The sequence below is a fragment of the Mchenga conophoros genome, linkage group LG17 (assembly GCF_057382185.1).
Source record: "Mchenga conophoros isolate Kocher_MC1m ecotype Shallow Benthic linkage group LG17, M_conophoros_male_GT1.1, whole genome shotgun sequence".
NCBI classification, from domain to species: domain Eukaryota; kingdom Metazoa; phylum Chordata; class Actinopteri; order Cichliformes; family Cichlidae; genus Mchenga; species Mchenga conophoros.
The window spans coordinates 10,968,520-10,990,798 of NC_140542.1; the positions used below are offsets into that span (position 1 = coordinate 10,968,520).

The 22,279-nt window shown below is 42.1% G+C and overlaps 1 pseudogene; it reads right to left on the minus strand.

Moving 5' to 3' along the window:
* Positions 1-15,312: 15,312 nt before the first annotated feature.
* LOC146555108 (histone H1 pseudogene) lies at positions 15,313-21,829 on the minus strand (annotated as a pseudogene).
* Between the last annotated feature and the right edge of the window lie 450 nt (positions 21,830-22,279).

The window sequence follows — 22,279 nt, forward strand, 5'->3', positions numbered from 1 at the left end:
GCTGGTGCGCGTCCTGCCAACTTGTTAATCTGCCGGCCATACCAAAAGCGCCTTTGCGTCCGCTTCCACTCATAGAGGTCCCGTTCGAGCGCATTGGCATGGACCTCATCGGGCCGTTTCACCGGAGTGCACGCGGCTACCGCTTTGTGTTAGTCCTGGTGGATTATGCAACGCGGTACCCGGAAGCAGTTCCGCTGCGCACCATCTCTGCAAAGAGTGTGGCGCAGGCACTGTTTCAGGTCATCTCCCGAGTCGGAATCCCGAAAGAGATACTGACTGACCAGGGCACGTCGTTTATGTCTCGTACACTGCGGGAACTGTACGAATTACTGGGCATTAAATCTATTCGGACCAGCGTCTACCACCCTCAGACGGACGGGCTGGTGGAGCGGCTGAATAAGACCTTAAAGTCCATGATTCGTAAGTTCATTAACGAGGATGAACGCAATTGGGATCACTGGCTAGACCCTCTGTTATTCGCAGTGCGGGAGGTGCCCCAGGCCTCTACGGGATTTTCTCCCTTTGAACTGCTGTTCGGCAGGAGGCCACGTGGGGTGCTCGACCTGATTAAAGAAAGCTGGGAGGACGGTCCGAGCCCCGCCAAGAATGAGATTCAGTACGTGTTAGACCTGAGAGCAAAACTCCACACTTTGGGGAGGTTGTCACGGGAGAATTTGCTCCAGGCTCAGCAGCGTCAGCAACGCCTGTATGACAGAGGGGCTAGACTTAGGCAATTTTCACCGGGAGACAGAGTGCTTGTATTACTCCCTTCTTCCAGCTCGAAGTTGCTCGCCAAGTGGCAAGGACCCTTTGTGGTCACACGGCGAGTCGGGGACGTTGACTATGAGGTCGCTCGGTCGGACAGGGGAGGGGCCACGCAGATTTATCACCTCAATCTCCTTAAAGTGTGGAGAGAGGTTGAAACCGCTTCTCTGGCAAGCCTGGTTAAGGAGAGAGATGAGTTGGGGCCGGAGGTGCCAAATTCCATCATCCCCGCCTCCCTCCCTTGTGATGACCATCTCACACAGGCCCAGAGAGCGGACGTTGTCGCGTTACAACAGCGTTTTGCGGACGTGCTCTCCCCCCTGCCCGGCCGGACGTCTCTCATTGAGCATCATTTTGTAACGCAGCCTGGCGTGACGGTGCGTTCACGGCCCTACAGGCTCCCTGAGCATAAACGGCAGATCGTTCAGAGAGAGTTGGCGGAAATGCTGAAAATGGGAGTAATAGAAGAGTCGCACAGTGCCTGGTGTAGCCCCATCGTTCTCATAGTGAAGAAGGATGGGTCGATCCGGTTCTGTGTCGACTATCGCAGGGTGAACGAAGTATCACGCTTTGATGCCTATCCCATACCCCGGGTCGACGAGCTCCTGGACCGGCTGGGCACGGCCCGCTTTTTCACGACGCTGGATTTGACCAAGGGCTATTGGCAGATTCCCTTGTCTGCCGAGTCCAGGGAGAAAACGGCCTTCTCCACTCCGTACGGGTTGTACCAATTCGTTACGCTTCCGTTCGGCTTGTTCGGGGCCCCTGCCACCTTCCAGCGCCTCATGGACCGGGTGCTGCGCCCGCACGCTGCGTATGCTGCTGCCTGCTTGGATGACGTGATCATCCACAGCGACACCTGGGCGGAGCACGTGCAGCGGGTGGCCGTGGTCCTGGGGTCCCTGAGGCAGGCGGGGCTCACGGCCAACCCGAAGAAGTGTGCGGTTGGACGGAGGGAGGTGCAGTATCTGGGGTACCACTTGGGCGGCGGGCAGGTGCGTCCACAGGTGGAAAAGACGGCAGCGATCGCATCCTGCCCGCGCCCCAAGACTAAAAAGGAGGTGAGACGGTTTCTGGGGCTGGCGGGTTACTATCGCCGGTTCGTGCCAGGGTTCGCGCAGCTGACCAGCCCCTTAACCGATCTTACCCGGAAGGGTGCTCCAGATCTGGTCCAGTGGACGGGGCCGTGCCAGACGGCGTTTGTGCAGGTGAAAAAGGCTCTCTGTGGGGAGCCGCTGCTTCACACTCCTGACTTTTCCCTCCCTTTTGTTCTGCAGACTGACGCCTCGAACAGAGGGCTGGGGGCCGTTTTGTCCCAGCAGGTGAGGGGGGGCGACCGTCCCGTTCTTTACATCAGCCGGTAGCTGGCGGAGCGCGGAAGGCGGTACAGCATGGTGGAGAAGGAGTGCTTGGCTATCCGGTGGGCGGTCGACTCCCTTCGCTATTACCTCCTGGGGCGCTCATTCACCCTCTGCTCGGACCACGCCCTGCTGCAGTGGCTCCACTGCATGAAGGATGCCAACGCCCGGATCACCCGGTGGTATCTGGCTTTGCAGCCTTTTAAGTTCAAGGTGGTCCATAGGCCGGGGGCGCAGATGGCGGTGGCCGATTTCCTCTCTCGCTCGCGGGGGGGGGGGGGAGTAGGTTCGGCCGGTGGACTTCCCGGCCTCAGTCGGGCGGTGGGGGTGTGTGGCGGAGGTGTGGTCCGGGGCGCGGCTGCAGGGGAGGAGTGGTGCAGTGAGCTCGACGGGGCGGTGCTGGTAAGAACAGCTGATGGCGATTTTGGACTGATGGTGGTTTTCCTTCCCTTTATATAGTGAGGCAGAGAGGAGTGGAGGAGCGCTAAGGGAAAAGAGACACACATCAGCTGGGATCGAGAGCTGTCAGTCTGTACGTCATATTGTCTGCTGTGTTAATATCAATAAATGTGGTCCTTGGCAATACGGATCTGCGTGTGTGCGCTTGGGCCTGGTATACTCCACAAGAGTCTTTTCCTGTCCTCTATGTTGTCTGTCTTATCCTCTGTGTTTTACTCTCAGTTATGCCAGTGCTTTAGGCTACGTCTACACGAATCCGGATAAATTTGAAAATGATGTTTTCATCTGAAAATGCTCTGCGTCCCCAGTATCATTTTCAATCGTTTTCATCCACACTGAAAACGCTGGACCCGGACGCAGGGTTCATACGTCATAACTTAAAGACCGGATCACAGAATACACAGCAAAATCTCCAGTGTTAAATTAACACTGGAGAGTGTCTATATGGGTCCACACCTCTGAGTGTTAAATACAACACTGTTGAGTGTTAAATTAACACTTTTGACAGTGTTATATGTTTAAAAGTAACCTAGTCAGTTTTGAAGATTAACAAAGACTAACACTGAGCAGTGCTGATTTTCTAACACTGGAATATTTCTAACATTTTGAGTTATTTTCCAGTGTTAGAAAATAGACACTCATATAGACACTCTCCGGTGTTAATTTAACACTGGAAATTTTGGTGTATAGTCACGCCCTGCTACCAGTTTAGCCTTTTATTTATATAGCGCCAAATAACATCAAAGCCTCATGATGCTTTATATTGTAAGGTGAAGACCCAATAAAACAAGTCATCAGACTTTACAAACATTTCAGTGGTCTAATTGTTCTCTAGATTGATTCTAGTTTTAACAAGAATTGCTAAAAATGTGTAAACTTGAAAACTGGTCTGGACACTTTTTATTTATTTTTTTTAATATATATAATTATGTAATAACTATTTATAAATATATTAATATTTCAACTAGAGATGGACCGATCCGATATTACGTATCGGTATCGGTCCGATACTGACCTAAATTACTGGATCGGATATCGGAGAAAAATAAAAAATGTAATCCGATCCATTAAATATCACGAAAGCACCTCACAAAACTTGCAACACGCCGTAACTCGCCTCAGAACGTCGGAGCAGTATGCATCACGTGATAGAGCAGCTGTGGCATGCGGGACCTGTCGGTGGTCTGGATAGCATTTGGAGCTTCGCTAGCAACCTGGCATTTCATCTCCGACAAAGTTATCCCCGAGAGAAGTAAAGCAAGTGTGTAAGTCCATCTCTGAATGTTTGTAAAGCATTCCCACGTTAAGCTTAACGAGCGACTGCCTCTCGCTCTCCGGCTGCTACTTCAATCGTGAAACTGCTAATGATCAGCTGATCGGCTTTTCTGTCGCGAGTCCGTCTCTCTTGTTTGTTTTTGGTCCACTTTGCGCCAGAAAGAGCAAACCAGCGGCTGAACAACAGCAGCACGTTTAAGCTTGATAAGCTGTTGTTAGAATTTATTTAATATTACTTTCTACACCAGGATCTTTTTCTACGTAGCTGACGCTGGTAACTGTGCAGGGGCGGATCTAGCAAAGTTTAGCCAGGGGGGCCGATAGGGCATTAACTGGGAAAAGGGGGCACAAAGACATACTTTTCTTTCTTATTCTCATTTAAAATGTCGAGCTTTTAATAAATAATTATCTGACACACAAAGTTTTAATTTGATGTAAAATGAATAGAAGTCAATTACTGTATATAGTGACTATTAAGTCTAATATATATACCCTAGTAAGCTATAGTACATTTTCCTTTGGGAAGGTACCATCTGTGCAGTCTGCAATTTTGTTGAAGAAAGATGTTGAATCTATTTAATATTTCTTGAAAAATAATTGATTTCTGTGCATTTTTTTTCACACTGCATCAAATTAAGGTTGATTACGTTGATTAAGCATCATGAGGTGGAGCGTGAGGGGTGGTTCCCTATTTTTTATTTATTTATTTTTGTTGTTGCTGGGAGTTGGAACCCTATTAGTTAGGTTGCTTAATATTTACGCTAAGTACTCTTTAAAATACCAGAATAGGGAGGATGGTGTAGGTCTAAGTTTATTAGATTGATCAGTATTGCTGAACTATGAAATATTTTTTTTGTATACAGGTATAACAGAATAGCTTTAGTGTAGTTGTTGTTTTAAACTTGAGTATGAACTTGCAGACTTGCAAAATGCAGCAAGATATTTTAAAAAACAGTTTTGTTGATTAAAAAACACTATATCGGATTCATATCGGTATCGGCAGATATCCAAATTTATGATATCGGTATCGGTATCGGACATAAAAAAGTGGTATCGTGCCATCTCTAATTTCAACACAAATTAACCCTCTTAACAAATACAACATAAATATGTTTAAGGGAATTGGTGATTTGGTCTTAGTTTAACATCTAGTTCTTTTATATAATCATTGCATATCCAGCATATTAACACTGAAAAGAGACAAAAGAAATCGAAGGAACAAAAACCATGTGTGTTTTTAAGTACATTTGTAATTGCAGTTGCATTTGTGTTTCGCATGTGGCTGATAGCACCTGTGATCATTTTTGGTATATTTTCCTCCACTGTGCTTCTCTCTGTCTTTTTCTTTATCCCAAACTAAAAGCAAGTCCTCCAGTCCTCCCTCTGTTTTGCTCCTTGTTACATATGCATTCCATTACAATGTTAAAGACTGTGTTGAAGAAAAGACCTATTGAAAAGCACAATGAAGTTTGTGATACTGTTTACACTGTGGCTGTTTTGGGGCCATCTTCTACAATTGCACTGGGTGTAGCTTAAGAGTTAAAATAGGTTGGAAGGTTGGTGGCTCGATCCCTGGCTGCTCCAGTCTGCCTGCTAAATATCTGTGGCCAAGATATTGCCAGCTTGTCAGCAATAAATTCACTCTTACACAAAAAATGAACACTGAAATGTGAATATATTTGTTTACCTTTATACAATTGCAACAGTTTCTAATCTACTTGTGTTTTTTGTCCATAAAATAGAGAGAAACAAGACATAATTAGACTGTAGAGAAACAAATGCTGTTGCTGTTTAATTTTTTTTTTGACCCACAGCTTTATCTTTAGCCTTTCCAACCCAGCCACACCTGGCTCATTTTAACTATCTATAAAACACATAGCTTTTGTTTTTGCCTTTTTGTGTAGCTCAGCAAATCACCCCTCCTGAATGGCCAGCACTGATGATAGCAGTCATGGTGATTAGCTTGAATATCGGGTTGTGCCGGGGAACAGATGGACAGAAATCACCAGCTCAATGTTGTGCAGCCGAACAAATGTGGGCTTTTGGCAGGAGCATCATTGTTGCTCAGTTTTCACGGTCCAGACATTCACACAGGTTCACCAAGAGAGAAAGCTTTTTTTTTGTTTTTTTCCAGCACAGCAGACATCATTTCTCCTTGGCTAATGAGAGGCAAAAGCTTCACACCGCCTCATCGTCAACCCTAACTCTTTGTTGAGAAATAATCAGAATGATTAATGCTCGAAATGGAACTGCTGAGTTTCGGCTCAGCTGATAACCTTCCCTGGATTCAGCTCAGACCCAATTGTCTCATAATAATACTGTGCAGCATTTTCAATGAAATTGCTTACAATGAGCTGGCTCCTCCATATTATGTGAAAAAAGGGTCATTTACTTGCGTCTCGGAACTAGTGGAGAGCCAGGTGCTCTTACATCCTCTAGAGATGATAGCCACATTTTCTGTCTTCAGCAACAATCAGGCATCCTCATTCAAACAGTAAGATCACTTACCATAAGGCTCTTCTCTTCTTTTAGGTTAAATTAAAGTTTCGTGTCATTGTGGCACTGAAAACTGCATAACAAAAGGAATACAGTATGTATAGATGCCTTAAGCCATTATAAGTCTCAGGTTTAATAATTTGTATAATGCTGTGCAGGTGAAGCCGTAGATGGCTTTGAATTGGTGAAATTAAACAATGTGTATTAACTACAAATGGGAAAAGTTTTAGATTTTTGTGCTTCATTTAGGTTTAGAGAAGGTCATCATTCATTATGTGGTTGACCTTGAGTTCCAGTGAGTCCTTCAAAGGTTCAAAAAAGTATTAAATTTAATTTAAAGAAAAAAACTGTGACACTAATACAACTTATAACCTAATGAGTCTGTCTATAATATATTGATGTATCAGTAGATATGACTAAAAAAATAGTGTTTGCATAATTATTATTATTAATTTTTATTATTAGTGGTAGTAGTATGTTCCAAAGGTTGAATCTGACTTTGAGTATTTAGTATACAGAAGATATTTACTGAGATATCTTAGAAATCAGGTTTAAATACAGAGCGAGTTTTAACACCTATGATAGAGTCGAAACGACGAGGAATCCTCAAGCAATGTTATTACCTTCATCAGAAGGCGCTTTTCTGAAATGTACATTATAGCTGGAAGATGTGGCTATTAGGCCTGATGTTAATGTTGACACTGATGACAAGTCACCTCCAAGGTAGAATAAAGAAGACCATGTTTTGTTGAGGAAAGAGCCATTTAGTGTGCCAAGTGCAGATGGGTTTCTCAGCTAATTGTTACGCTACACATGCAGCAACTGAGCAAACAGCACAATTCATTTCCCAGCTCGGTGCGGTGTTCATTGCTCTGTGTATAATGAGCTTTTGATTTATTCTTCTGATCAGTGAATTTTTGTAACTTAAATTGGACACATTTAACACTTGAATGTCTATGGCGTTAATGATGTAAATATGCAGTTCTGTAGTTAGGTAATTGATATCTTAAGGAGCGGTTTTACTTTCCTCATTTACTTCTTTGTAAAGCTATGACATTATAGCAGAGCTATTTCTTTGTCTCACAGCAGAAAAACTCACACAGTGACAAAACAAATTGAGACGGAGAAAAACACTTGAGATCTGAAAGAGAATGGGAGAGGCTGAGCATCACTTCTGCTGCTGATTAACTGCTTTTGATTGCAGCAGTTTAATTGTTTCCAACCTAATTTTGAATTGTATTTCATTTTGGCTTTAAATGGATTTACCTTTCTTGCAATCAACTGTGTTTACTGTCCTTGAACTAATGAATGAACATGAATAGCACTGTGTGGATATACGTAAGCTTGTAACTAATGGGGTGGTTTTCAAAGCCACAGCAGTAATTAGGATACCTAAAGTTTTCCTCACAGGTCAAAATTAACACATTCTTTGGGCTTTTAGAAATGCACATGATTAATTCTAAGTGCTGTGGTGACAACAGTCCAAGGTTAATTGTAAGATTGAGGTGACACAGACTTGATCAGTGGCTATTTGTAGTGGTATATAAGTGTCACCTCAAAGGTAAAAGAAAAATAGTCTGTGCGGTCTATATGCTCTACTATATACATAGAGCTGTGTGGCGGAGGTGTGGTCCCTGGCTCAGCTGCAGGGGAGGAGTGGTGCAGTGAGCTCAAGGGGGCGGTACCAAGAGGCAGGTGAGCCACAGGTGGTGGCGTTTGACTGATGACTGTGTCTCTTTTTTATGTTTCTCTATATAGTGAAGGCAGAGTCGAGCGGGGAAGAGAGAGAGCTGGACTGGAACGGACTGTTTTCCTTGAGTGCACAACTGTCAATAAAAAGTAATAATAGTGAGCACAATCACCGTGTGTGTCGTGTATTTTTACAAGCTGTAATTATTGCCTCTGTGTTTGTAGCTGTAGTTGTTATCAGCTGTACAGCTACATAGCCTAATTCTCCAATATAAAGTCCTTGGGGTGGGAAATGTGTCGTCTTTTTGGGTAATTCTATGGTGAGGAGGGTAGTTCTTCCAAATGTGCAGCTGAAAATCAATTGTAAGGTTAAAGTGTACTGTATGCACACTATTTTTTTTTTTTTTTTTTGTGCACTTTTGTCAAGGTTGCAAGTGCAGGACTCACGCTGGGTAAAAGTCAAAAGGTGGTTTATTTACAAACGTGACCAAATGTGGAATATATATACATATATACAGTGCAGGGTGGGAAACAGGGGAAGGTCCAAACTTCTCTTCACACAGCCAGTGATTCACAACAATCCACTCAGACTCATGCTCATCCACTCGAGGTCCATGAAGAAGGCAAACAGGGAAGGGTCCAGGGAAGTCTGTGCACACGAAGAGAAGTTGACGTTAGCAAAGAGCACTGGGAAAACACAAGGAAATAACAAGGCAAGCTGGATTACACTGACAGAGGTTAGTACAAGGATCCGGCAAAGAATCACTAAGTAGCGCCGGAATAATCATCAGCGATGGATGGCAGGTGAGTAGATCTGCACAGATGAGTATGGAGGTGGGGACCAGAGCCAGACTCGGCCCTGACGGTGAGGAGTGAAGGAAAACAACAACAAAACAACCCAGAAAAAAAAACTGGGACCATGACAACTTAAATTTATGAATGCATAAATTAGTAACATCTTTTTTGCTGGGTCTTCAACTAACAGTCTTTACATGAGATTCTTTGATTGAAGCCAGTGAAGATTGATGCACTGTATTTCATTTGTAAATGTATAAGGTTTAAGAGGGGATATTAAAAGCTCATCTTGTTGTTAATAAAAGAGAAAGTCTACATGTTTTTGTTTTGCATTTTGTGACTTGCATTTGAAATTCAAACAAACAGAAAATGTCAAGGCATTCCATTTAGCATGAGCCGCAGCAGGGAGCGTGCCCCCAGGGCTACAGTACTTGTTTATACTCTGAAAGACTTTAAAGGATCGCGTCGATATATTATTGAGCTGTTTTCCTCATCTCTTTATTCCAGCAATCATGACACCACTCACAACTCGCAACTTTCATCTGCTGCCTAAATTTAAAATACTCCCCAGGTTTTATTCTGTGTGCCTTTATTCCAGCCTGATGTCACTCACACAGGAGATTTGAGTGCATGTTTTAGATATTACAATGAAAGAAATATTAGCTGACCTCAAGAAAGTTGCATATTAGGGGTCCCATACTGTGAAAACACACTCTGGCAGTGTTTTGTGCTTTTTTAAAACGTGTAAAATTAAAAATGGTAAGATTTTCTTTCAGCTTCCATTCCTCTACCCCTCACACAGTGTGATGGTTTCTTAGCTTTACAAGCCAATAACACCTTTACTTAGTTTGTGTGTTGAAAGTGGAGAGCATGAAGGAATCAAGCAGGGTAATTACAGTATATTGTAATATTGTTTACCTTCTTATTAAATGTTTTGTTGCCTCAAAAACTTAGATGGTACCCACTGATCCTGTGACCCACTGAGACCCAAGTTCTTTATATGTCCACACTGTAAGGACTGAAAAAATGTATTCAGGACCTAAGGTTTTTTGATCAATGTGATATGTCAATGCTATTATATTGATGCTCAGGCGTTTTATATGTCTCCTTTTCACAATTCCCACACAAAAGGAAAACTTTTCCTGTGCTATAACTGGTCACATGGTGTTATGAGACTTATATCCCCTGAAATTAAATCTTTAAAATATTCTGATAAATCGTCCCAAAATGCTCTTTGTGAAGTTTCCTTAAGTGAATTATGAGAAAACAAATCAAATATCTAATGTCATAGACATCAGACATGTGAAGTGTTGTCCTTGAATATACTAAAAGTATATACGCCAATTAAAGGGTGCGAGGCAGTCAAATACTAAGGCACTGGTTGATGTTTTATTGAATAACGCCACAATTTTACTCCACGATGTAAAACACACAGAGGACATAAAGATATCCTGGCTACACAATGCACACATGCAAAAAAAAAACTTTAGAAAAAGCAAAAATAGATACATATACAATACATACAAATGTTTACATCACTCAAAGAAACATATTCACTGAAAATAATTTTAATTAGGCTTCTCAATTTAAATCCACATATCCTGAGCTAAAAAACAAAACAAAAAAATAATAGTTTTGAGTGTCATCTTTCCTGATTTAAACACAATGTGGTTCCAAAAGTTAAACTTATTCCATGTTTACATTTAGAACTACATCAAACACACTGACATCATTAAAGGACATGCCGACTGTATCTGTTACTATGAGGTGTTTTAATATGACACTGGATTAGATGGTGTCACCGTGAGCTCTTTACGATCTTATATAACTCAGGCTTTTACTGTCACTAAGTAGGGCAAGTGTGATGATGAGGCATGTGACAGCACACCGTTACCAACACAGTGACACTCATGAAGACCCTTCCCAAACAGGAGGCGGATGCTGACGCATGCAACTGCATAAAGGATATACCGGACATCCGTGATGGAACCCCTTTGCAGTGTTCGTGCTTGCCTGCTATATGCACGAGATTGACCTGTATCTTCCCTTCATTACTTTTTAAATAACTTTACTGTGAGGTGGAGGAAGACGCTGCTACAGTAGATGCCGTGCGTAAACAGATCAGACACCAATAAAGCAAACACACCGTGCAGACTGCTGTGACGGCTTTTTGAGAAAAACCCGACTTGAAAGCAAACCACTGCAGATCAGTGAGTCAGGGTGGTGTCTAGGCTGTAATGATGATGGTGAGAGAAATAATGAGAACATTTGCTGCACAGCACCACCAGCCACAGAAGCCTTTTATGGTCATTAAGTGTGTATTTATGAATAATTTATACTTTCATGTTGCAATGCTTTGAATTTGATTTTTACTTCAAACATAAATTAATCTCTGTGAGATATTGAGAATTTCCTGCTCAAAATGATTTTCAAAGCTTTCTTACTGCATTTCTGCATTCTTACCTCAGCTTTGATAGTTTATGGCACATCTAAAATCTATATTTAAATTTCTTTATGCATATTAGTACCAGTAGCACCAGCACAGCAAGAATATCATTTATCTAAAAATAGCATTTTGGGCAGTAGCAGAAGAAGAATCCTGGTTTAGAGCAAGATTATAGCCTACAGCAGCAATAAAATAACAATGTACAACTTTTATCTGTGTGAAGCTACTGTAGGATGCAGAGAAGCACTTAGAAAATTTGCTGAAAGACAAAAACATTGTACAGCGTTGGAACCCATCTCCTGTTTATCCATGCAAACGAAGATTCAGGGAATGAAGTCTCCCGTGTCTTGTGCTGGCCTAGATAGGATTACAATCAAAGGGAGAGCAGAGCAGGGAGCCCATCCCCTTTGCTGCAAACAGAATGAGTAAATGTTCCTTCTTTTACTCCACTTGTCAAGACGGCAAAGTGTTTGCTGCACCCGCTCTGAAGATCCCAAGCCTGGATGGCGGTGCATAATGAAAAGAGAACATGAAGACTGGGACAAAGACGAGCACAAGAAGAAGAAAGAGTAGGAAATGAAGCGAGAGTGGGAAGTGTGTCCGATGCTCCTCAGTTTATTTAATCAGAGCAGAGTGTTCTTGACTGCTGGACAGACTGTAGAGATACTGTAGTGTAATAATAACTCCCTGCTCTGCTCATCTGAAGACAGAAAGAGAGGGAATGCAACGAAGAGTTGACTCATTCATTCATCATCTGTATCAGCCTTTGGATGCACGGTCATCTGTAACTGTCGGCCAGATAAGAGCCACAGAGGTTTGAGCGCAGATGTGATGGGCTGAAACAGGTGCTTGATCTATTGCCACATATGCTGAGCAGTTTGGAGACCTGGGAGCAGGAGGCTTTCCAGAGGGCCTGTTTCAGCTTCAGTCACTGTGCAGGAGAGCGTCTGTCCAAATGCACATCAACAAATTAAAAGACTGATAAGGAAGTAAGTCTGATAATGGAGGTGGTTGTACAGTTGACAAAAAATATATGTACTTTCCTGACTTCTTCAGGCTATACTGTAGTTTCATTGGGTTTCTCAGGGTGTCTGATAGTGATAATTATAATGTGATACTTTGCTGATCCCCTTTGGGAAATTCTGTTTTCACTATATACAGAATGTGGGGGGGGGGGGGGGGGGGGGGGGGGGCAGGATTATCAAGCGCTCGTGGAAACTGTCCTCCTGGTGAAAAATACCAAGCTTGTGTTGTTTTCCGCCTATGGAAGCAGTTTTTACGACATATACTTTGGTTTTAATGTAGGGCCTCTTGCCGTAGATTTTCTGTCCAACTCTTAGCTAGAAAACATGTGAGAATAATGCTGAATGGATGGCTGCACAGTGTTAAAACAGGCTTTGGGGTGTTTGAAAGTAGAAACTCTCCTATATATTGTGTAGAAGGTTACATAGGGGATTTGAGAAACAAACAATCTGCACCGTGATCATTTACTTGGAGGCCTTGTTAGGCTGGTGAGGGTGTTGCTGACTGATCTTTGCACCAGTACCACCATAAGCTTGACATTAATGGTTAATTTTCTGGGTGAGTCAAAAGGTTTTTTGCTATCAATGAAATAATTTGAAACCTTCTATTTTGAAAAGCTCCTGCATGTAAAATCCTGTCTGTAATCTACTGTTGTCTATACTTTCGCTTCTATTTTCTATCAATATTCTGAACTGTCTCTTTAGCTCTGTGTACTGAGAACGCTGAGCTACTTTCACCTTACAGCTACTGTGGTGTGCAAATGAAGTGTCTGGTTTGCTTCAGATGTGTCTGAGTTTGTTTGGAGTGTTTATTTTGGAGAGGCTGAAATTTCTTTTAAAAAAGGACATTTTCAGTGTTCAATCTTTTCACTCTTAAAGCTGACTTCAAAAGTGGGTCATTCCCCCCAAAATCTCCCTGTACTAATGTCCAGCTCCAAAACATGTTCCTATTGGTTTAACCTTCTAAGATGAAAATCTTCATAAGTGGTAATCTTAACCATATGCTATGCTATTTTACAGCATGACAAAATGACTTTAAAAAATGTGGCTATTTTTTCAATCTTCTCATTGAGAATTATTATTTTCACTGATTCACTGATTGCCATAACACTGTTCGGTCTTAAGGTTTCACAAGACATCAACTACATATGCACAACCTAACCTGGACATCTTTGGCTCATCAATTCATATTCACGTTAGCAACTGGACTTCTTAATGTTTCTTGAAGACGTTTCACCTCTCATCCGAGAAGCTCATCAGTTCTAAGACCAAATGGTGGAGAATCTGAGATTTTAAGCCCCAGTGGGAGTTGTCCCTTAAGGTCGTTGTTGACAGACTACTGATCATGTGTCTCGTCACATGAGCCAAGGTGTCAAAAAACATGGGGGTCATTATCAGCACAGGTTTTGGATGAAAGCATGGGTGCGCCACTCCATCATGTGACCTATTGCAAGATGTGATTGTGGGTTGAGGTGCCTGGGAAGGGATCTCTGTACTAGTAAAGTATATGTTTATTATGATAACAAGTAATGAACAGGTTAACTCCTGGCTCTAAATTAACTGTAGGTGTAAATCTGAGTGTGAATGTCACAGTCGACCTCTGTCTATTTGTGGTTCAGTATTCACTCCAGGGTAGAAACTCTGTGTTGGATAAGTGGAAGAAAACGGAGGGGTGGATAGATGGAGAAATAATGTATTGTGCCAAAGTGCAACACCAGTTCTGCGGAACAACACAATGGGTTTGAATGTTTTGGCTATCAGTGTATATAGTGCTGAGTGCACTCAGAGTATACACTGTGTACTTGGCAGTTTCATCACATGCACTGAGGGCAAATGTCAAATTCTCTTTAAAACTGACTTGAATTTTATATGAAGGCTCTTCAATGGTGTGAGAGGATCTCTCAGTATGACCGAAGACATTCCAGCAGTTTGCACGTAAAAACTTCACAGTTTCCAAGGTAGTGCATCAAGTAAAGGATGGGGATGCAGAGTAAAATGTTCTCAACATGACGAGGCAACATTACACACAAGACAATCTTGCCACCTGGACCACCCACCAGATTTGGCTCCCTACTACTTCCAGCTCCCGGAAATAAAAATCAAGTCGAAGGATCTGGAGAAGATCCAACAGTCATAACAGGGGTCCAAGTACAATGAGAAATAATGGGAGCTCCACTGAGAAATCTAAAAATAGCAACCACTCATAAGATTGCTCAAACGTGAGATTGGCCAAATTTAAATATATATACAGAGGATGAATGTTCAGATAAGGGTAAGGACAGCCAGCAATTTTCTCATTAAAAGCCAGCTTGGCATCAAAAGAATTCTGAAGCTGTTATTATAATGTACATTATGCTGCTTTAAAATGGTTACAATTTATGTAAAAGAAAATATCAACACAGCTGGTCAAAACAGGTGAATAACCACACTCATCTGCCATGAAGTATTTGCTATTGTTATTTGTCCTGATAGCATGCTTGAGTACAAAAGACCGCAACCTTAAAATTCCTACGAGGCAATGGTATGGTGTACATTTTAGGACATCGTCAGGTCTCAAGAAAAAAAATTTCAGTTATCAGACAAAAAAATGTCAGGTCTCAGTTCTCAAGAAAAAAGTTGACAGGTATCAGACAAAAAATTGTCAGGTCTCAGTTCTCAAGAAAAAAGTTGTCAGGTATCAGACAAAAAATTGTCAGGTCTCAGTTCTCAAGAAAAAAGTTGTCAGGTATCAGTTCTCAAGAAAAAACATTGGACATTGGAATGCCCAGTGCAGTAGCAAATCGCTCGTACTTCACTGCACAAGCTGGACCCACAGAGTCTGCTAAGGTTTGTCACTGCCATATTACATATGATATTTATATAAACCCATTTAGAGTGAGGTCCATGTAAATTTACCACTCTCTATTTGTTTATCTTCTGACAGCGTAAGATTACAAGTGTAGCCTGGGAAATGGTTAGCCACACAGGACACAATTACTGGGGTTCTTAATGTGCAGTTTTATTGTCAATGACGACTGAATAAACCAAAAAAATGTCCTTTGACCTTTACTTTTGTCAAACAGCGGCCATATGGACTTGTACTGAACATCGACAGCACGAGGGGTAACGTGGCAAAGTAACAGAATAACCGATTAAACAAAGATGTGCCAATACAATACGAGGAATAAAATAAATGAAATGAAATACAAAACACAAAAATACGGCAGTGGCCTCTGTCTGTGCAGAACAAAATACAAAGAACTAAATCACACAAGGCTCCTTTAAAAAAATGTGGAAGTGTTACATACATTTTTATAAACACTTACATTCCACAGAAATCTCTGCTCACTTGCAATACTGGAGCACACAGACGATCTCGCAACTTATCCCTTGCATGGAGAAAATGGCCGCTCCACGCTGCACATACAGGTCCTTTGCATCATACATTTAAGAAATACATCATCTTGTTAAAATACTGACGTTTTGCCACTGCACTACAATTATAACAATATGTTTCAATGAGTTATGTGCATATTTAACAATTCCTTACCAACAATTTAACTCCTTCACAACATTCCCGTTCCACATCCACAACAAAAAGAAAAGTAATCAGGAAGTCTCAAGATGCATTTCTTGTTAAGTTCTTTTTGGAAAACTGCAGTTAACCCTTAAGCACTGTGTTAGGTTTGTAGCATAAACCTATTCGCTGGAACGTTAAGACAATATAATTACACTGCTAAGCAAGACACAAATAGGCAAAGTTCTTCATGTTACTCGTGCACGGGAGAGAACCAGACAAACGCCGTTCCTTCGCTTGACCCCAGTAGCTCTCGTCCGTCCTCCCGTAACACTGTCCTTTTATTGAGGTTACATGAATATGCATAGGTTCATTAACATACCGACGTCTACATACAAACAAAGAGTACCTTGCCTGTGTGTGTGTGTGTGTGTGTGTGTGTGTGTGTGTGTGTGTGTGTGTGTGTGTGTTGCTGATCAAAGGGTTAAACATCCTTGGTCAGGAAGAGGGTAGCCTCCCCCTCACCCTAGATGGTTCATCCTAGATAACACGGTGAGGAAGTCCTGCAGTTCATCTAAACAAAGAGCACTTAGACTAGAACAGACGCAACTACGTTAATCCTACCATAAAACAATAAGACACGGTATGACCTCTCATGCTCCCAAAGTGCTGTCTAATACACACAAAGTTTGCAGACTATCAAGGATCAAAACCTCTACCAATCTACAACTAATTACAAAACTCTAAGCATATATAAGTAAATATTTCTAAGCATAAATGACAATCAACAATACAAATCTAACATTTCCCCCCTTTTTGACCTTTATGCTTGAAAAGGTCCCAGGTATGAATACCTCATGTCTGACAGTTTCAATGCAAACATTTTTATACTCAGCATATGTCAAATTACCCTAAATTATTGCAAAAGTACACAGTTTAACAAATGTATCAGCAGTTATCCCATTCCTCATTGAGCTCATCTCATGGCAAACTGCATCTTACGAGCAACCAAAGAAATTGTTAATTTAATAGTGAAACTAAGAAAGTAACATTTTCAAAAACATCTCAGCTTGGTGGTGCTTCCTCCGGGTGTGCACATCACATGTCTCTCTGCAGAGTGGTTTAAGCTCTGCAGGGCGTCATGAATGTCTCTTCCAGTTGTTTCCATCACTGTCCATAGGACCAGAGTCCAAATGTATGTAGAATAGACATTCAAACATACCAGTTGGTTTTGTTGTTCGTCAACATGGGTCTCAGCTATTTCCAAAGCTGCAGACCTCTCAGCACTCTAGTTTTATGGCCTCTTACCAGCCCCCATCACCTGACTTCAGACCTTCGTCTTGTGAGGGGGATATTTATGACTCCTTAATTGTCCACGCTCTGCAGAGAAACACCTCTGTGGAAAGGGTGCTGGGTTCAGTTGTCTTACTGCTGTTATGATCCCAGCAGCCTTCAGAGTGTCATCGTATGCACAGTATAGTGGCACAGCATTAGGTGATGTTCATAGGAAACTGCTGTCATCACCACCATAGCTTCTGGTTCCTGTGCTTTCACAGAATCATGATGTCATCCTCGAACTCCTTCTGCGCTGTCGATGGAGCTTGGCACGCTCCCCTCATCCCACGAGTTTTCATGTTCCAACGCTGCTGAAGGTTTAAGGCAGAGCACGTCGTACACCTTAGTTGTCTTCCTCAGCGTCAATATTGAATCTTTCATTTTATTTAAAATCTCCTGGAAGCTCAGTAGCACAGCTCTCTGTGTGATGTCTGCTGTGCTGAAGATGATCTCTGATCCTCCTGAAGCCTCTCTCCTGGCCTCAGCTCCCATCTTGTGGACGATCCTCTCCTCTATTTTGCAGGCAGTTTCATGGTCCTTGCTGTGGCTCCAAGGTCTGATCTCATGATGGGCCCCAACCAGCTTGACCTTTGACCTCAACCACTGCCTGGCTGTCAGCTATGCCTGGAATGGTTCACGCTTCTCACTGGGCCTCTGAAGATTTCTCAGGAGATTACTGCTGGACCTGTATTTCCTTGCTAAGAAGAAAAACTTCTATTTGGAGAGCATGTCAACAATCATCAAACCACATTCTTTAGTTCAGTGAACTTCACTTATAGGCCATCAAAGCCTCATCTGAACATGGATGCACCACTTGCATAGGTTTAATACTTGTAAATAAAACGGCTAATCACACAAATCACTGCAACAATAATAGTAAACATTGTTTAATGTTAATCCTTGCACTCCACCTCTTGACGCATGGACATTCCCATGCGTCAACTCACCAAACCCGGATCCCTGTCTTAAAGAAAAAGATTAGCTAGAACATGTCCCAGGCAACATCAGGGCATCTCCTCTGGAGTAGCTCCGTAACCCTGCAATAAAAGATGTTAGCGTGTGTTGCATATTAAGTTTGCTTAACACCTGGCTCTCCCAGGAGCCTGTATACACACCATCACGGCCTGGAAAGCAAAATCTGGAAGTGAAACCAAACTTCATACCTGTAAACAATTGTATCATAAGAGTAATAAGCATTCAACATCAGCAAGACAAGTGTCATGTGCAGGTTTTCTCAAAGCAGTAACTACAACTATTACCCCAATTCACCTCAGACATGGATTATCCCATGTACTCTGTTAACATTAATGTAATCAGTGACTTCTCTTAAGCAAAGTCACTCCACTCATATATTATTATTATGGGTTCAAAAGTGGCCAGCAAATGAGCCCATAATAAACTATTCCATAAATACCGTAATCTCTTATTTGTTTTACTCATGTCACTTGTCCGCTTCAGCTGAATCTACTACAGCATTCTCAAAGAAACAAACATTAGCAATACACATTGACTGTGGTCAGACGGAGGTCAGACACAGGTCAACAGATTCTAGAGGTGCCATAAAACACCATAAAGTTAACACTCGCTGTGGAAACAGTAACACTGGTCTCATCACAGTATGTCTCAAACCATATTAATTTCTCCATCAACATATAGCCTGTAACTACAGTTTTCTTCACACATAAACCCAGAAATCTCGTAGTAGAGAAACATTAGCCAGTATTCCTATAAATCACATGATCAAACACATGAAGAACCGTAATGCTGTAAAAACGAAAATGCAAATGTTAGCGCTTGCGCAGGCGTATGCATACTTTGTCATAGTTATCTCTGTGAACACACAAGCTAGTGAATGACGCACACATAGTAAATTCACAGACACAGAAAATGGCATTTAAAATGTTAAATCATCACGCAACCTCGAGTGTTGCTGTCATCTTTCTGCTCCTGTAAAGGGAAGCACACACAGACTCATCTGCACCCCTGCCAGGCGGGGGTCAACTTCACACAGTCGTGTTACATTAGTAAAGTCTTGTCAACTTTTGTCAGATTTTACCAGTCAGTCAGTTTGTTTTCCTTTCACTCACTCATTCATGCATTCATTCTTTCTTTCTTTGCTGATAGTGGAACCTATCGTCGCATTTAGTTTCTACTCTCAGCAAAATGACGTCATTTCAAAAAGAAAAAGAAGAACTTTAGTTTGGATTACATCGCTGAATCCTTTTGGACTGGGACTGTCATTTAATAATTGTCCCAAATAAGTGGCTTTCTCCAGAGTCCATTTAAATGTGGAGAACTCACTTGGCACAATTTTCTCGACGACGTGTAGCATTTTTAATTCCCGACGTGCAGATCCGCTTAAAGAACAGAGATTATCAAACAAAACTTTCAGTGCACTGTGAAAGTATCAAAATAAAAAGGCCTTGTTAAGTCATGACACAAACTCCTCATCTCAGGTAAATCATACCATTAGCATGGTTCATCATACCATCATACTAATCGGCAGGCTCGACTTCACAACAAAAGAAAAATCATCAGCTAGATTCACTCCAAATCAACCATCAGCTGCACAACACACAACATAATCCTAATGTCTTATTAGCTATGAGTTTAATTACCAGGTCTGTGCTCTTCACTCATTTAGGCCACAGATCTATTTTATTCAATTTTCCTTTTCCCTTCATCATAAAACATGTGACATGCTGTCATGCACTTCACAAAACAGTCTGTTCTGACGTATTCAGAGTTGTGTATCTAAATACAGGATTCACTCGCACATCAAAGCAGGAAACTCAGTGTTTTAGAGTCTCCACTCAACACACAACAACTCCAACACATCTCATTCACTCATACTAGAATTCAGTCACCTTTCATTAATCTAAAACCAATCAACTAATTTGCATATCAGCTATTAACCCACTAAGTTGACAGGACGACAGAAAAGCATGTTCAAAATAATATCACAAAAGACAATTTCCCTCATACAGTAAATTACTTATGCTGCCTCAATCAAGCAGGAAGCTTCTCCCAATTTACCATTTTAACACTAAATTTATTGTCTGATCACTGATTTATCAAACCAGGATTTTTTTTCCCACAAAAGTTAAACTGTTGTCCTGCAACCTGGAGAGTCAATTTTTTGCATTGGATAAATTCAGTATTTAATAACAAGTGTCTGCTAAATTGACACTATTTTAACACTGATGAAAGATAACAAGCTAATTTTCATTACATGTGTTTGTGTTATTAGGCAGGTCTAATGCATGTCTGTGGAGCTGCATCTCCAGCAGAGCATGTTCTTAAAGCTGCCTTTCCTACACACTTCTCTGCTATTATTTAATCATTTCTTAACTAATGTGCTATGAGTCTTCATGAGTCATTTTGTGTTTGGAATTGTTAGTAGGGTTAATGCATGTTCTGCTTGTGTGTGTGTGATTTTGTATATGTTTCTATTTTCGCAATGTTTCAGACTCCGTCTCAATTTTCCAACTTAAGCAGTCAGTTTTCTTTTCCCCAGGTTTGCTAACCCAAATTTTGATTTCCCACATTAAATAATTCCTATGTGTTCTCACCTAGTCTTCTCACTCTTTTGTCCTCTCCCACTTCAACAGTCCCGGCAGTTCTCCTTCAGCTTTGTCCTGTCTAGTAGCTGAAGTGCTGCTGCTGCCTTCTTGGGCGACTTCTTAGCAGCTGCTGCCGGTTTCTTGGCTTTGGCCGCGGCGGGCTTCTTGGCTTTGCTCTCAGTAGCCTTGTTCATCTTGAAGGATCCGGAGGCCCCGGTGCCCTTGGTCTGCACCAGAGTGCCCTTCGCCACCAGACTCTTGATGGCGGTCTTGACACGGGCCTTGTTCTTGTCCACATCGTAGCCTCCGGCAGCCAGAGCCTTCTTGAGGGCGGCCACGGACAGGCCGTTGCGCTCCTTGGAAGCGGCCACGGCTTTCACAATCAGCTCGCCCACGCTGAGGCTGACCTTCTTGGGCTTGGAAGTCATCGTCTTCTTCTTCTTGGCCTGAACCTCGGTGCAGGGCGTGTTTATGATGGAGCCTTTCCCACCACAGCGCTGGCACGTTGAACGCATCATGAAGGGTCCATTTCTTTCATGTCGCTAGCCAGCATGCTAGCTGCATGTGGCTTGCCCGAGTCACTCAGTCCTTTGAGCATTTCAACATGCTGCCACCGCCATCTTGCTCGCCCCTCCGTGGAATTCATCCAATCAGACAGGAAGATGGGTTTGCTTTCTTCTGCTGCTGCTGTTTATCCACATTGCTGCTGCTTTGCTGGGACTTTTTGTGCTCAGGACTTGCTGCTGTCTCTTTATCATGGAGCTGCATTCCTTATCTTCAGGGAGGAGTGAGCTCGCTTGTGAGGTTGAGAAACACATGGCACTGTAAATAAGTCAGCCAGAAACTTGGCCTGCATGTTTCCAATGATGTTAAACTATAACTTTCTTCCGACCGCTGCATGTGGAAAATTGATTCAGGTCTGCTTTTCACCTGAAAGTGACAAACTAAGACATTTCATTATTATCATCACTGCTTAATCAACACACATCTCTCTCTCTCTCTGTGTTTTTGTGAACAGTCTTTTCTTAAAAGCAGAAAATGAAATTGTAGTTGTTTTTGGCTGATCAACACAAAACCTTTTTCCTATGATTTTTTTTCTTTTTCGCTCTTTTTTTTTCTTTTTTTTTTTCGTTACAATAGCTGGTGACCTGCCGAATCACCGCTGTCACTCACAATCAAAGGCAATTACTCTTGCACAGTGCACAAAAACACTGTGATGTCAGACACATTCACACTCACTTTGTCATCTGCATAAATAAATCATATGGCTGGAGATATGTGCCATGGTGATCCATAGGCATGATCACACGTTTATTTAATTATTTCCAACCCAACAAAACAAATAAACAAAAACATGATGCTGATGCTATGAACACTCCACACACAAGAGTCAAGATTCAGGAAAACTGCTCATGGAAACGCTGCACACTCCAGTTATCACAGTTAACATAGTGCTGTTTCCCTCTCTTAGAGTAGTTCTCAGACAGCTCTCGATCTGATAATGTGTAGCCTGCTCATCAGCTCAGAAGAAAAAAAAAAAAAACTGCAACGTGTGGCGAGACGAGGATGGGATATAAAGT